We start from the raw sequence: 12,546 nt of genomic DNA, 5'->3' as shown, positions 1-12,546 counted from the left end.
GGCGAATAGTCGAAGCACAGAGAAGGAACTGTTAACTAAATTACGAATGAATCAGTTATTACGTACTGGTGTTAAATATTCATAAAACTGAATGACCGCGATAGGCTATCAAGACTACTTATCAGACCTATTTATAAGGAATGCTGCGCAGCAACACGGGCCCACTAGTTTGTATAAAGAGGAAAGAGCCCATCATTAGAAATAGCACTAGTGAGGAGGAAGCAGAAAAGAAGGGTGTGAGACAAGGCTCCTCCCTGTCTCCTACAATTGTCAATGCATATATTCAAGGAGCTCTTAGGTATTGTAAGGGACAGAGTGCAAGTGTATGTAAAGGGGATTGACAGGAGGGTTGACATGTTAAGGTTTGCAAATGATTTTTAAAACTCAAATTGAACAATGACTTGTTATCTCAAGGTTAACATCAGAAGACAAAAATATTTTGGTATGTTCTGCTATGTATCTAAATGCCATGATGATAAAAGCGATTACTATTATTCCTCACAGTTAAGGAACGTCAATTGGACTACTCCATCTCTCCGCAGTTTCATTTCACGACGTTATTTTGGCACATATCAATGAAAGCAACCTTTAAGATTAATCATTTTAACAGTATTAACCTATGTAACATTCTCCATAACTCTAAATTACGATAAATCGGCAATCAAAGTCAATACCTTTTCCATAAAGAAGTATGCATTTCTACCGCAAATAGATAGGCCGCCAGCGCTATGTGTCGAGCTGTGTAACTACTCCGATTACAGTGCATGGGCCCGATTGTCAAGGCCGGTAAGGAGCTAGCTAGAGCGACGCATCAAGTCGGGTGTGGGCCAATGGCATGCTGTGTTAATGGTCACGTGACAACACATCTCTCACACTTCTCAACTGGGGGAGAAGGAGGGGAGGGGCGGGCCACCTAGATGGTAACGCCCTCTCTCTGGCCAGGAGAGATGGGGGGGGGGGGGGGATTAAGAGAGTTGCATGGGAGGAAGAAGGTGGGTAAAATGGGATTGAGGAATTTGAGGTAGATATGGGAGGGAGGGCGGCATCTTTGCTAAGGTTGGTTCATTAGGGGATTTATTTATTTTGTTTATTACAGTTTATTTCATCAATTTTGTTTTTGGTGGGTCTGAAGGGTGAGCGTTTTTACATAAAGTATGCATATATTCTGGTGTAAAAAAAAAATACATAATATGATTTAATGAAGTGAGTAATACAGAATAGTTAGAAGATGATGGATGATCCCTCTGGAGAGTGAAGTGTGATTGGAGATTGCCGACGATGTGATGTGGCTTTCTTCCCTATCGAAGTGCCGTTTGTTGACTGGATGCTTCAATGTACACTGAAGGGGAAAATCAGTGGTAGAGGCGAGGGATGAGCGACAGGGTTCAGACAAGAGTTTCTAAGGGGATGAAATGGAAATGAGTGTTTGGTTTGCAGCAGCTTGTAGGTGTGTTAGAATGAGAGGACGGTGGTAGGGGTGAATATTGTATAGGGCTAGAGTGATGAATCGGATTAAATCCTCAACGGTAGGAAAAGAGAGCGGCTAGGACTGGTAGGTGAATCAACTGTGTGGAGAGGTGCAACGAGTTTGGGATTATCAGGAGGAGGGGTGGGACAAGCTTTACATCTGCGGGCGTAGGTTGGATATTCTTGTAGACAGTGCCCGCACTTTCGATTCGGAGCTCGACACTGGTTGGTGCTGTGAGAGTTGTATGTCAAACATCTTTCGCAGTGAGTAGGTTGCAGCGGGGGTGTACGGGAAGATTCAACTTTGTAATGGCGGCGGTAGATGGACAAACCCTAAGCTAGTACTCTGTCAAGATCTGCGGTGGTAGGCAGTAGAATTCGCACCACGTAATTTGGGCCTGCTGCGTTCCATATTCGGAAGACTTTACGAGCTGGGATACCTTCAGAGTGTAATTTAGTGATGACTTCCCCCTCGGTGATGGCTGGATCTATACCACGTACCACACAGCTGAAAAGGCTGTATCTAGGAGGCGGCGATGGAGTTTTGAGCACTGGTTGCGAGATAAGCTTGAATGGAGCGGCGGAACCCAGTCGGGCTGCTCCGATGGACATAGTGAGTTTTTGGGCGGCAAGGTCTCCATTCAACTAGATGACAAAACCGTTTGTGGTTGGCCGTATGTCTGCTATTTCTTCTCAGCGCATATTGAACTGAAGGAGGATGGAAAGGATGTTGCGAGGGGAGCGGAATTGCTGAGCTGGATTCTCAAGGAGATAGACATGGGTACAAGTTGGTGGGGTCTGGAGAGAGCGCGAATTGTTCAGAGGACGGCGGGCTCCTGAGACTGGAAATGATTCACTGGGAGGAGGAAGAGGTCATTCAGGTGCAGTTTCCATGCAGAGGGTTGGAGACTGATCAAGATTAACCTGATGAGTATATGTTGGACTGACCACTACGCGCCAGATTTGTTGTGCATCTTCAGGAGGGGTGGTCAGGGCGGACCGTTTATACTGAAAGCTGTTGGAGTCCCATATAGGAGAAGAAACTCATGGTAGAAATCTCAATTGGTAGTTGGGATCTGCAAAGGAGGACATAATGGCAGCATGGTAGGCTACGGTGGCGGAATCGAGAGTGGCAGACGCAACAGAAGTTGTTGATGTAGGGGTGGTGAGAGTGTCGCTGTTGGTGGTGACTGTGTAGTTATATATGACGATCCACGTAGATTAATTAGCTGCTCTTCACTATCCGATGAAGACCTCTGGTGGAAAAGGCAGAAACTTCGACAATCCTCTTGGTGAGTTGCGAGAAGATACAGTAGTACGATGCTGAACTTTTAGGATGAGTCCTGAGGTGAAACCTCACTTCAAACACCACTCAATCCACCTGTCTAGACACGTTTTCAAGCAACTATAAATCGCCGTGTTAGAGTTTGGTGTGCGGATGTCGAGGGACTTGAAGACTGATGCAGTGGTATAAACTGTCGTTAGATTCACTGCAGTCAACGAAGGATGCGTAGATACCTGTTTTCTGTTCGTGCTCATAATAAACTAACTCGTTCACTAGAATGAAGTGCTGCGAGGGCTGTTTCTATGACGACCTCATGAACTACCTTGTTCATTTGAACTAGTTCATTTTAACGACTCAAGGCTATGAACAGTATTTAACGAACTTGTTCAAGCAAATGAACTAACTGGACCCATCCCTATTTAGAAAGAATTGTTTGTTTACCACCGCCGTCTGGATCCTCTTATACTGCCTGCTCTATGCCACTAGTTTAACACAGGAAGGCGCGACTACCAATATTTCTCCAAGTCGCAGTAAGAGTGCAGCAGTAGATGTACAATCTTCACTGTCATTGTGGGTGTAGCACTGTGTTATTGGTGCATGAATGTGTGTGAAAACCTGAGTAATTTCGTAAAGTGAGTAAACGTGTCTGGTCACTTCCGTTCGTACAAGAGATAGTTTGTACAGAACTGTGAAATGTATTAATCATGTTATGCTTATAGATATTTCAAAAATGATTTTAAGGTGTAGGTAGGGCCGATGACCTTCGATGTTAGGCCCCTTAAAACAAAAGCAAGATGTAGGTACTTGTTTCTTTCCATTTGTGCAAGGTATATTTTTCGTCTTTGCCCAAAATATTCAACTGTTGTGTACCATTTTGCCAATCTCGGCAAGGTGGTTCGCAGCCAGAAGAGATACGACTCCATGAAATACCGTCTAGGAGGAAATTAATAGAAAAGCGGCTATCCGTTTTATCTAGACTAGGACCTAATAAAGGAAGTAATTGGATATCCTCAGATTACTCTCGCATCTGTGCCTTTACACCTTATTTCAGAAGCCGATGAAGCCTCCACGGTTCAGGGTGACAGCGCGCCAACCTCTCACCGCTGGGTTCCGTGATTCAAATCCCTGTCACTCTATGTGAGATTTGTGCTATACAAAACGGAGGCGGGACAGGTTTTTCTCCGGATACTCCGGTTTCCCTATCATATTTCATTCCAGCAACACTCTCGAATATCATTTTATTCCATCGGTCATTCATTAATCATTGCCCCGGAGGAGTGCGACAGGCTTCAGCAGCCGGCACAATTCCTATCCTCGCCGCTAGATAGGGGCTTCATTCATTCCATTCCTGACCCGGTCAAATGACTGGAAACAGGCTGCGGATTTTTTTTCAGAAGGTAATTAAAGCCGTGGAGGAGAGTGGATTCCTTGCAATAAGAATTGTGACGGATAACCACAAAACAAACGTCTTCATGTTTAGACATTTTGGACAACCTCAGATATCCAGACAATAATATTCCAATCAAACTAGAAACGGGAAATCAAATCCTAATTTGCGGGTACTTGCTTCGTGTTGTTGAAGAGAGGATGGAGTGTGACATTTGTGCCAGCAACATCTCACTGCCTCTTCGACACCTCTAAATGGAACTGATTATGTATCAAGGACAGTGGAGGTGTTCGATACGCAAAACCTTGTTTTGTTGCTCTGGTAAGGCACCTGCAGGAGTTCAAGCTGCTGTGCCCTATTGTCGAAGTCCTTCAAACGTACGAGCGTAATACGAGGACTTGCGACGTCAGAACATCAGTAAACTGTTAGTGATATTATCCTAACCAAGTTCGTAAGACCTCTAATTACTGATATTGCGTTGGCAAGAACACGAAAAGTACTGTACCGGTACCACTTCAAGCCTTCGTCCAGGAAAATCTTTAAATTGCGACTTCATACAGGTAAGAGGTAATATTGCCGATATTTAATATTACTGATGTAATTTACGAGCTTCAATGAACATAATGACGTACGACCATACTGCAATGTGTTATGTAGGCTGTCATTAGAATAAGTTTAAGCTCATTGGTTAGGAATATTGTGCTTGTGTGTGCGTCTATGTCCGCCATCTAGCGCAAAGAGAATATGTGGATAGAACAGAACGCCAAATAACAACACAATCAAAGCAATAGCAGCATGGGAACTATCGCTTAAAATTGATACAAGTTCGAACAAGACCAACTACAATTACAGGGAGAGATGCGTAGATCAGCAGCAGAGAACCAAGGTCTCCCCGCACTGTTGGTTAGCAGAGTAGGGGGGAGGGAGTGGGTGTCCTAGGTCTGTGCTCAGCTGCTTGACTCTGCGGGGTGGACGATGGGGCGGGCAGCTGTTGTGTCACCATGTTCAACGGCAGTTAACACTGCTATTCTTCTCCCTCAAGTGGTGTATTACATCACCTTGTGGTAGTCGAACGACTTACCTACCAGAGGGTAGGAAGTACACCTACGCTGACACACGCCTAAAGTAAGTAAACATTTTATAGGTAGGGCATTGTTCTTGGTTTTTGTTTTATTTTGTGTTGCCGTTTTGCTGTCTGGTTTTGTTTAATAGTGTTGATTATTATTTGTATCTTTATAGTGTTCTGTATTTTCCTAGTTCTGCCTTGTCTTTATTTGTTTTTTGTTTTCCTTTCCTATTTTCTCCATAAAGATTAATAGGTTGAAAAACTGTAAAATCTGGAGAAAATAAATAAATCTATCTAATAAAAAACATTTCCATGGTTAGGAAAAATGTGATCATACTAAGCGGTAATAGCGAAAATTTGTGACGTGATAAGTGAGGTATTTTTATATAGATTTAATACTATGAGAATCGGAACTTTGAATTTACGACGTGCTAAGTGGGAAAACATGTTAATGAGGAATGCACTAACGAGATTTCACTGTACTTGATGGTTATTATCCCCACTCCATTCTATGCCTTTTGTCCTCCACTACAGTAGGTAGTCTTTCCTTTTCCTCTCCAGTTAACCTCGTACAATCCCATCGTAACTATATTCTCTGTCTCCATAAAATCATTCGCCTCTCAGTGACATGAGGTTGATTATTGCCATCTTTTCTATTGCTCACTCACTTCTCATAGTTACCCCTGCATAAGAACCTTGCGTCGTTGAACAGTTATATTGGAATTACTTCTATGATCAGTTCTATCAGGCTGCATTTTCCTTTTTAGAAAATGTGACTGAAATAGGCTGCTTTCCTCAGTTTTGTGAGGATTAAGGGTTCTCGTGATTTCCCGGCTCGGTAAGGTACCTTCTTGTTGGTGATATGTCTACACATGGGATGTTGAACATTCTGCGGTACATGCTCATTTCATCGGCCTGCGGTCACTTCATAATACTCTTCCTTTAAAAGGACAGTGTATACTTAGATTATATTACTCATTTTCATTTGATGTGTAATACATTCTTTTCAGACTTTGAAAATATACATTTTGTAGTGAAATTCACTTTAGTTTTATTCTCTCATGATTATATCCTTGCTAACTTTGAATTATACTACTAATAGAGTCTTCAGTATTCATGTTAATAGTAGCAGATTTGTTCTTCGTAATCTCATGCACTCCAATTATTTTTCTTTTTTTTTTTCTTTCAGTATTGCTAAAAGTCCAATCTGATTTATTTCTGCACTTTCATCAGAAAATTACCTAACTTTTAACAGGATGGATTTTTCCCAAACAATTCACAAAATGTGGAAAAAAAAAAAAAAAAAAAAGCAAAGTCATCCGTGTTCAGGCCATGACGGCCCTTTGGAGGAGTGGAAGGTAAAGGCTTCCACTATCCGTAACCTCGGTACTTCATGGGGTAGAGTGGTTAGCTCTACGCCTGGCCGCCTTTGCCCCCAGGAATTAACCTGGTACTCATTTTTGGTGTAGGCTGAGTGAACCTCAGGGCCATGTGCACCTCCAGAAGTGGAAATCTCGTTTCTTAAATTTTACGACTTTCTTATGGGGATTCGAACCCACGTCCTTCTGGGCAAACCGAGCACGCCTTTACTGCCTCGGCCAGGCAGCCCTTCACAAAATGTGCAATATGTTGAAATTAATGTGTAATTTAATGAAAGTGTGGTTGAACCATCTTCAAGTCATTCTTGACTTGTACTTCTCCAGAGTATGGTCCGCTCCTTGGTTGAATGGTCAACGTCGAGGCCTTCGGTTCGGAGGGTCCCAGGTTCGATTTCCAGCTGGGACGAGGATTTTATTTGCTTATGGTTAGAATGAATGTTGTTCATTTTTCTATTTCTATATCCTTTGTCACTATCGGGGCCTTTATCTTCACTATCACTATTATCTACACGCGGAAGGTTGAGGGGAGGTTAGAGTTATCACTGGTCAACAAAATTCTGTTCACGGTATGTTTATAAGGATGCAGAAAAAACTACTGCCACTGTCTGAATCATAGTAAATGGGGTGTGGTATGCAATGCTTTTTCCTTTCTTTTTTTTTTTCTTTTTTTTTTTTTTTTTTTCGCGATCATATGCAAATTGTTGCTTGTTCCCAAACATTTTGTTTTCTTCTCTATCTACATAAATTGCCCTTGTAGTTCAGGCAGCAGTGTGCCAGCCTCTCACCGCACTAGCCATGCATCTTAGTAGGTGTTCTAGTTAACAACTGATGAGCCCAACACTGGGGCGAAACGCTGGCAACCAGGAATGAGTTAGCTGGAAAATTTATAATGTCCAATAACGGACCAACTATATTGGTATTACTGCCACGCATACTGAATTTGCGTAAATTGAGAGTCACTTTATACACTGACTGACAGTGACAATGCAACACCAAGGAGGAGTGGTTCGAAAGGGATGAAAGTTGGGGAAAAAACAGAGACGGCACGGATGAATAATTGATGTTTATTTCAAACCGATATGCAGGTTACACAATGCGCACGGCATCGACTCAGTAGGATGTAGGACCACCGCGAGTGGCGATGCACGCAGAAACACGTCGAGGTACAGAGTCAGAGTGCGGATGGTGTCCTGAGGGATGGTTCTCCATTCTCTGTCAACCATTTGCCACAGTTGGTCGTCCGTACGAGGCTGGGGCAGAGTTTGCAAACGGCGTCCAATGAGATCCCACACGTGTTCGATTGGTGAGAGATCCGGAGAGTACGCTGGCCACGGAAGCATCTGTACACCTCGTAGAGCCTGTTGGGAGATGCGAGCAGTGTGTGGGCGGGCATTACCCTGCTGAAACAGAGCATTGGGCAGCCCCTGAAGGTACGGGAGTGCCACCGGCCGCAGCACATGCTGCACGTAGCGGTGGGCATTTAACGTGCCTTGAATACGCACTAGAGGTGACGTGGAATCATACGCAATAGCGCCCCAAACCATGATGCCGCGTTGTCTAGCGGTAGGGCGCTCTACAGTTACTGCCGGATTTGACCTTTCTCCACGCCGACGCCACACTCGTCTGCGGTGACTATCACTGACAGAACAGAAGCGTGACTCATCGGAGAACACGACGTTCCACCATTTCTCATCCAAGTCGCTCTAGCCCGGCACCATGCCAGGCGTGCACGTCTATGCTGTGGAGTCAATGGTAGTCTTCTGAGCGGACGCCGGGAGTGCAGGCCTCCTTCAACCAATCGACGGGAAATTGTTCTGGTCGATATTGGAACAGCCAGGGTGTCTTGCACATGCTGAAGAATGGCGGTTGACATGGCGTGCGGGGCTGCCACCGCTTGGCGGCGGATGCGCCGATCCTCGCGTGCTGACGTCACTCGGGCTGCGCCTGGACCCCTCGCACGTGCCACATGTCCCTGCGCCAACCATCTTCGCCACAGGCGCTGCACCGTGGACACATCCCTATGGGTATCGGCTGCGATTTGACGAAGCGACCAACCTGCCCTTCTCAGCCCGATCACCATACCCCTCGTAAAGTCGTCTGTCTGCTGGAAATGCCTCCGTTGCCGGCGGCCTGGCATTCTTAGCTATACACGTGTCCTGTGGCACACGACAACACTTTCTACAATGACTGTCGGCTGAGAAATCACGGTACGAAGTGGGCCATTCGCCAACGCCGTGTCCCATTTATCGTTCGCTACGTGTGCAGCACAGCGGCGCATTTCACATCATGAGCATACCTCAGTGACGTCAGTCTACCCTACAATTGGCATAAAGTCCTGACCACTCCTTCTTGGTGTTGCATTTGCTCTGTCAGTCAGTGTATGTAAAATACAGTGTTAGGTTTCCATTTACTCACATATTAAGTTTAAAATAGCAGATTGTTAGTTATTTTACAAAAACATAATCATTATCATGTTTCTGAATTGCATTTTTATGCAAACTTTACATACTTAAAAATTTAACACTAAAATGCACAATAATAAACTAAGCTCAGCATAAAAGCTCTTGGCTTTTGCTTGAATAGCTCCCGAGAGAAGCATGTGTTGACGGTTGGTTGTAATGCTCAATCCAATGGCTTACAATTTTTTCCATCCTTTCCATCGCTTCCGAGTGAGAATTGATCACTTTAGTCTCACTTACATTAGTAGAATATTGAGCAGTTTTTTTAATTGAGTGCGCATTATCATGAATAGTTCTTGCAGTGGATTCACTCAGTCCCAAAGCATGCTGAATGTCAACAATTTGCTCACCTCTCTCATAGTTTTTTTGCTAGTTGCTTTACGTCGCACCGACACAGATACGTCTTACGGCGACGATGGAACAGGGAAGGGCTAGGAGTTGTAAGGAAGCGGCCGTGGCCTCAATTAAGGTACAGCACCAGCATTTGCCTGGTGTGAAAATGGGAAACCACGGAAAACCATTTTCAGGGCTGCTGACATTGGGGTTCGAACCTACTGTCTCCCGAATACTGGATACCGGCCGCACTTAAGTGACTGCAGCTGTCGAGCTCGGTCTTTCTCATAGTGATCTGAAACCTCTACAGAGTTTTCGGAACACATGTCTGTACCCGTCTTAAGATATTACAGTTTCCATGTACTGTTAACAGATGGCAGCACTAGACTTAAAACCAAAATTGCGTATTTTTAGTAGAGGAATTGCCATTTGGTTGCATCTAGCAGCAGTTATTATAACACAGCTGTAAACAGCAATGAAAACTGATATCAAAATATCACATTTTAGTTAGAAAATGACACACCTTGATGTGTAGCACACCTGAGATCATGCACAATAGTGACCTTTTATCACATATTTATTTGACAATAATGTACAATGCCAATAAGAAGGTGTAGTAACACTGACGATTCAGTTTCGAACGAGCTCTCCTTGCGTGAAGGCTATCAGTTGCGCTGTTTGATATTTTTCAAGCTTTATTTGAACAGTTTGATCTAATTTTGTTCATTTATTTTCTTGTGTTGTAATCAAACAAATTATTATAACTGAGACTTTGGTATATGTTACAGAGTATAGTTCCTTAGTTGACTTACTGTAAAATGAAACCAGTTTTAAGTTCAAACAACTAAGTAGTGATTGGTTCAGCATCTTAGACCTTAAACCACAGAGGCAGCCAAATAAAACCTATTAAAATTATATTTTGATAATCTTATAATAGTGAATATTCGTTTTTCTTGTATCATATGACAAATTATTGCATATTATCTACCTGCTGAATTTAAATCTATGTTAGTTATTCGTACATTTTTACATTTTGAGAGGGCCCGAATTTTTATTTTGGCAGGCGGACCCGTATCATATTCGTTGCGCCCCTGTTGCTACCCCTCCAAGCTCGTGGCTTTGTGCAGGTTTGTGCCATCAGACAATAATCTCGCTCAAAATTACCTACAGCATTTTCAACCACAACACTTTTGAATGATGGTGTCTCCAGGAATATAGTAACAAATCAGGAGAACTGGATAAATGCATAAAGATAATTTATTTTCATACAATTTGATTACATACAGTATTTTAAATATAAATGTGGTCAATTTATTTATTTATTTATTTATTTATTTATTTATTTATTTATTTTACATCACACCAACTCAGATGGATCTTATGACGACTTTGAGGATAGGACTAGGAAGAGGAAGGAAGCTACTGTGGCATTGAACCACAGCCCCAGCATCTGTCTGGTGTGAAAATGGGAAATCAGATCTTCAGGGCTGCCAACAATGGGGTTTGAAAACACCCTCTCCAGAATGCAATTTCGCCACTTTACGACACGAACCACACAGCCAATTTGCTCAGTCTATGAGTTAATCTCCAAGTATGTAATTACATGATAGATATGCACACTGATATCACACTTTCTGTATATAGAAACAAATTACCTTACTCAGTATCACTTTTATGAATATTATTCAATATTTTATCCAAAGTATTGTACTTAAGAAAGCTAAGTTGAAGATAAAAATTTCATTGTTCCGTATTGAAATTATTGATGTTAAAAATTAAATAACTGGAAAGGAGGTTCAACCCATTCAATACTCAAAAGAAAGAAACGCAGCAATCACATTTCTATTTAAATGGGACCGGTTTCGACCTTAGTCTAGGTCATCATCAGCCATAAAAAACATGTAAAATGTTTATGAATGTTGGAGGTCAGTTTCACACTCTGTTAGGCACAAAGACACGACTAATTGGCGTCGTATATTTTTATATACGTACTTGGCTTCCCGCAGCCGTGACAGGTTCTGGACCTTCGAAACGTTCTCCACTTTACTTTTGTGTTTGGCCGCAGCGCGTGACCTTGAGTGTGCCGCGCTGGTCACCGGGAGCTGGCGGCTTTCTACTACAGATCTGTTCGTCTGCGAATTCAAGCCTTTTTGATCTTCGCATGTTGATTGTTAGTGTTGTGACTTTGTGCAGGACAGAATGTGGTGTCGTGTCTTTGTGCCTAACAGAGTGTGAAACTGACCTCCAACATTCATAAACATTTTACATGTTTTTTATGGCTGATGATGACCTAGACTAAGGTCGAAACCGGTCCCATTTAAATAGAAATGTGATTGCTGCGTTTCTTTCTTTTGAGTATTGAATGGGTTGAACCTCCTTTCCAGTTATTTAATTTTTAAAGCTAAGTTGCACAAAAAATAAATTATAAATTAGAGTACAGATATATAAATTTGTTGACCTTCATTAGATACAAGCTATAGACTGCAAATGCATCTTACAAATCAAGTCAACTGTGGCATGTTACCTCTGAAATACAGTTTAGTTATGGTACCTGAATAATACACATTGTTCATATACTCCAAGAACCATATCAGTTTAACCTTTTCACTCCAGCATAGCAACAGCAGAATGGCTGGCCCTGCTCGCTGTATGAAACACTTCCCGCTCTCCATTTTCTCACTCTGATTTGTGTATGTCATCGTCAAATCATAAGTTATGAGTTTCATTGTGGTTTGTATTGACAACTGATCGCTATCAAAGGGTAGAGAAGGTTTCACCTATTCAGTACCATAAGCTTGTATATTGTCTTATAAAACTGGGACTAGTTTCGACCCCATATATATTGGGTCATCTTCAGCCACGCTACAATTGGAAGACATACTTAAGGAAGGAATTTGATAGATAAGTAAAAGGAAGACGACCCGTGGGAAGGCCACGAAGGAAATTGATAGATTTAGTTAAGAACGATATACTGCTGAGAGGTCATGATTGGGACAAGTTAGTGGAGGAAGAATGGTACAAGGACAGGATGAGATGGAGGAGGCTCATATACCACACCCAAGAAACTGGAGATGGTTTAGGATGATGATGACCCACACATATAACCAATAATAAATTAAACACTTTGGTACGCCACAATTTACAATCTTAATTTAAAACATTGATGAAGT

The sequence above is a fragment of the Anabrus simplex genome, chromosome 13, assembly GCF_040414725.1.
Source record: "Anabrus simplex isolate iqAnaSimp1 chromosome 13, ASM4041472v1, whole genome shotgun sequence".
In the NCBI taxonomy this organism is placed as follows: Eukaryota; Metazoa; Arthropoda; class Insecta; order Orthoptera; family Tettigoniidae; genus Anabrus; species Anabrus simplex.
Note: the sequence above shows the minus strand (reverse complement) of the source record.